Source organism: Alligator sinensis, unplaced genomic scaffold, assembly GCF_000455745.1.
Source record: "Alligator sinensis unplaced genomic scaffold, ASM45574v1 scaffold249_1, whole genome shotgun sequence".
Classification (NCBI taxonomy): Eukaryota; Metazoa; Chordata; order Crocodylia; family Alligatoridae; genus Alligator; species Alligator sinensis.
Window position 1 is genome coordinate 623569 of NW_005842593.1, and position 4534 is coordinate 628102.

Sequence of the window (4534 nt, forward strand, 5' to 3'; positions counted from 1 at the left end):
CCAGTGAACAAGTTTGCTGCATCACCCATCTCCCTGGAGAACATCTGTCCAAACTTCCTTGGACACTTCCTTAAAGAAGGCTGCAGGTTTTTCAGAAGCCCTGTCTGCTAAGACTCCTAAGAAGACTCCAGCCAAGAGCCTTTTTAAAAGTTCAGCAGAGTCACCTCAAAGCAGTTGTTCCCAATCAATATGATTGCTATTTACAATATAAATACATTAATGTAGCTATATTACTCTTTTATAATTGATTTGAGTACAAAATTCGGGGTTATTTTTGGTGAAAATAGGGTATCAGGCCTTGGTTCAGGAACCAATCATGCATTTATAACGTTGTTTCCTATAGGAAAATTGGTTCCCTGTTACAACGTTTCGACTTAAGACGTGGTTTCCAGGAACCAATTGTGTTGTAAGTCCAAGGGACTGCCTGAACTTGGTTATCCTGTCGCAAAGATCAGCAATGTTTGCCAGTGGCAGGTCAGAGTTAGCCAGCTTGGGTCAAAGGCAGGCAGTTGCAAGGAATCATCTATTGTTGTCATCACTGTTTCTCCCTACTGCTGCTGTTTTCTGTAGGCCATCCATGGTACAGCATGCTGAAGTGCCTGGGCACAGCACAAGGTGGTAAACAAGAAACCTGCTGTCAGATAACACAAAACACCTGGTAAATGAACACTACTGGATTCAGTGGACAAGATCTGGCCTGTGGGCAGTAGGTTGTAACGCCCCCTCTCCAGTGGGCATTACAATCTAATAGAGATCACAGAGACGTGGTGGGACTCCTCACGTGATTGGAACGTAGACGTAGATGGCTACACCCTGCACAAAAGGGACAGAGTAGAGAAGAAAGGTGGAGCACTCTGTGAGGGAGCAGTAAATCTCCTTGGAGGCTGACATTGGCTCCAAAGAAGAGTGGTTAGAAACCCTCTGGGTCAAACTACGGGGGGAGGTGAGAGAGACCTAAATGTAGGTGTATACTACAGACCACCAAACTGTCTCAGATGGCTGGAGCCGACTTGAGGTGATCTACAAATTGCTTGGCCGTTGGGCGGGCTGGTGAATGGAGAGGCAGACAAAGCGTATTGGTTGCAAAAAAGCTTTACTTACGCCGCTAGTAGCCGCAACGCAGGTGGTCCAGTTGCTTAAATAATTACACGAGTTGCTCGCTGGCAAGACTCAGGCCAGCGAATCTGTAAACGAACTAGGCATGCAGGAAAAAGGGTACGTCGAGGGATGGCGCTCGGTGACGGGGAGAAAAATCGATAGTTGATCAGGATATCGATTAGCTCAGCCACAAGTCAGGAATCTTCAAAGTCACTCTGCAGCGTGCTCAAAGTTCTCCGACTGGGGCGGAATTCGCACAGAATTTTATACGGCCAGCAAGCCAGTCGCTAGCCGCCACGTAGGAATAAAATTTAGAACTGGTCAATAGTAGGACACAAATTTGCATACGAATGGCGGGAACTCTCTTGCACCGGAGTTTTCTATTGCAACAGAAAACTTTTGCTGTGCACAGAGACTCTCATGTGGCGGGAAAATTCCACCGTGCCGAGGCACTAAAATCATTGGGTTATGACACGAATCAGGGGGAGGAGCTTGATCTGGAATTCTTTCAAAATGGCAGAGGCCATGTGTGCATGGGACATGGTTATCATGGGTGACTTCAATTACCCAGACATCGTTTGGGAGGAACACGTGGCTAAGTCGGATCAGTTGCATTGTTTCCTGACTTGTATTGAAGAGCTCTATCTGACTCAGGAAGTGCGTGGGCCAACCAGAGGTAACATTCTCCTAGACTTGGTCCTGGCCAAAGGAGACAATTTGGTGAGAGACTTGAGAACAACTACTTTGCTTTGGTATTTCACTGGACTAAGAGGAAAATCATGCTAGATGAGGTTCAGAACGGGCATGGTGGGAATGACCGCCTTCCTACTGTTGACGTTGAGCTGGTGCATTATCAATTAGAAAAGTTAGCATTTACAAGTCAGCAGGATGGGATGAACTTCACTCAAGAGTACTGAAGGAACTGGCTGAAGTCATCATGGGACCTCTGATGAAACTCTTCCAAAACTCATGGTGCTTGGGGGAAGTCCGTGAAGACTGGAAGAAGGCAAGTGTTGTGCCCATCTTCAAGAAGGGGAGGAGAGAGGACCTGGGCAATTGTAGGCCAATTAGCCTAACTTCTAAGGGCAAATCCTGGAAAAATTCATTAAGGAGTCTATGTGCAATATGTTTGTAGAAGGTAGGATTCTGAGTGACAGCCAGCATGGCTTTGTTGTGGGCAGGTCTTGTTTTACCAACCTCATCTCCTTCTATGACCAGATAGCTCCCCACCTGGATAAGAGAGAGGAGGTTGATATTGTATACCTAGACTTCCAAAAGGCCTTTGATCTGGTATCCTGTGATGTTCTCATGGGAAAATTGGAGGATTGTGGGCTTAACTGCTAGACAGGTGGGTAGGAAGCTGGCTGTGGGGTAGGACCCAGAGAATTCTAATGAATGGATCTGTTTTATCCTGGTGACAAGTGGCCAGTGGTGTCCTTTAGGGGTTTGTGGTTGGTCCAGTGCTTTTCAACATCTTTATCAATGATTTGGATGTGGGGGTGAAGAGCTCACTGGCAAGTTCGTAGACAACACCAAGTTATGGGGAGGTGTGGTCATGCAGGAAGCTAGGCTGCAGATACAGGCAGGCTTGGACAGGGTAGCAAGTTGGGCAGATCTGAGCCAGATGAAGTTCAACATTGAGAAGTGTAAAGTGCTCCATCTTGGGACTAACAATCCCCAACGTACTTACAGGCTCGGTGGTGCCACCACAACTGAAAGGGACGCAGGGCAGCAGAGCAAACCAGTACTTTGGCATGCATCAACCGATGTATCTCGACCAAAACCAAGGAAATGATTCTTCCACTTTACTCAGCATTGGTGAAACTGCAGCTGGAGTACCGTGTCCAGTTCTGGGCACTGCACTTCAACAAGGACATGAAAAAGCTTGAGAGAGTCCAGAGAAGAGGCACCCATATGATCAGAAACTTGCAAGGCAAGCCATACAAGGATAGGCTGAGGGACCTGGGGTGCTTAGCCTAAAAAAGAAAACGGTGAGAGGGGACTTGGTAGTAGCTTACTGCTACATCAGGGGAATACATCAAGGGCTCAGCGAACAACTGTTCACCAGGGCACCCTTGGGGGGAACCAAGAGTAATGGCCACAAACTCTTGGAAGACCATTTCAGGCTTAACACTAGGAAAAACTTCTTCATTTAGGGTGTCCAGACTAGAATAAGCTCCCTCTAGAGGTGGTGCAGTCATCTACCCTGGAAATTTTCAAGAGGGGACCTGGATGGTTGCTCGCTGGGGGTCTCCTGACCCCAGTTGTCTTTCCTGCCTAGTGTAGGGGGGCTGAACCCGATGATCTTGCAAGCTCCCTTCCAGCCCCTCATAATGATGAAACAGTCCTACCTCTACTAACTCCTCTCCTAACTATGCTGTCTGTGTCACTGATGCCATCTCTTTCCTTCCATACCTCCTAGGATAAGTACAGACTGTCAAAAAGCCCGAGACTGAATTGATTTCAATCTTTGCAGGTTAGTCTAAGCTGCATAGATTGAACTGATAAGCATTAGAGGTGCACTGATACATTGGTCCCATATCAGATTGACACCGATATAAGGAAAATTGACTATTGGCAACCGGCTGTTTATTGGCTGATGTGGCCAATAAATGCCTTAGGTATGCGCAGCTGCAGCGCAGGACGCAGGCGGCCAGGAGTGCAGCCCAGCAACATGGAAAGCAGCTGGGTCTAGCCGGTAAGTCTGTTGTGAGGGAAGGGGTATGTGGCAGGGGGCAGATTGCGGCCCCAGGAGTGAAGGAGGGAGTGAGTGGAGCAGGGGCAAGGGCAAGCACTGCATAGCTGAAGCAGAGCTGGGGACCAAGCCGTGAGCAGCTTGTCTGGTGGGGGCTAGGTAATTGTCAAGCCTTCTCTTAAAGACCCCAAGGTAGGAGCCAGCACCACTTCCCTTGGAAGTCGCTTCCAGATTCTAGCTGCCCTGACTGAAATAGTGTCTTCTAATGTCCAGCCTGAACCTACTCTCAAACAACTTATGGCTGTTATTCCTTGTTACTCCGGGAGGTTCATAGATTCATAGATGCTAGGGTCGGAAGGGACCTCAGTAGATTCATAGATGTTAGGGTCAGAAGGGACCTCAATAGATCATCGAGTCCGACCCCCTGCATAAGCAGGAACGAGTGCTGGGTCTAGATGACCCCAGCTAGATCCTCATCTAACCTCCTCTTGAAGACCCCCAGGGTAGGGGAGAGCACCACCTTCCTTGGGAGCCCGTTCCAGACCTTGGCCACTCTAACTGTGAAGAAGTTCTTCCTAATGTCCAATCTAAAAGGCTGAAAAGGTCCAGTTTCTCTAGTCTCTCCTCGTAGGGCTTGGTCTGTAGGCCCATAACCATATGAGTGGCCCTTCTCTGGACCCTCTCCAGGTTATCCGCATCCTTCTTGAAGTGTGGCACCCAGAATTGCACGCAGTACTCCAA

The 4534-nt window shown here is 48.3% G+C and overlaps 1 protein-coding gene across 6 annotated transcripts in view; it reads left to right on the forward strand.

Annotated features, from left to right (window-relative positions):
- The first annotated feature begins 430 nt into the window (after window positions 1–430).
- The window catches only part of PHF20 (PHD finger protein 20), a 204453-nt gene continuing 200349 nt past the window's right edge, over window positions 431–4534 (forward strand). Inside the window, exon 1 of one of the 6 annotated variants that reach the window (XM_025214660.1) lies at window positions 431–658. The gene's annotated coding sequence lies outside the window, so the exon portion shown is untranslated. The remainder of the gene's footprint in view (window positions 659–4534) is intronic. The other 5 variants (XM_006032917.3, XM_006032918.3, XM_006032916.3 and 2 more) reach the window with 5 other exon arrangements.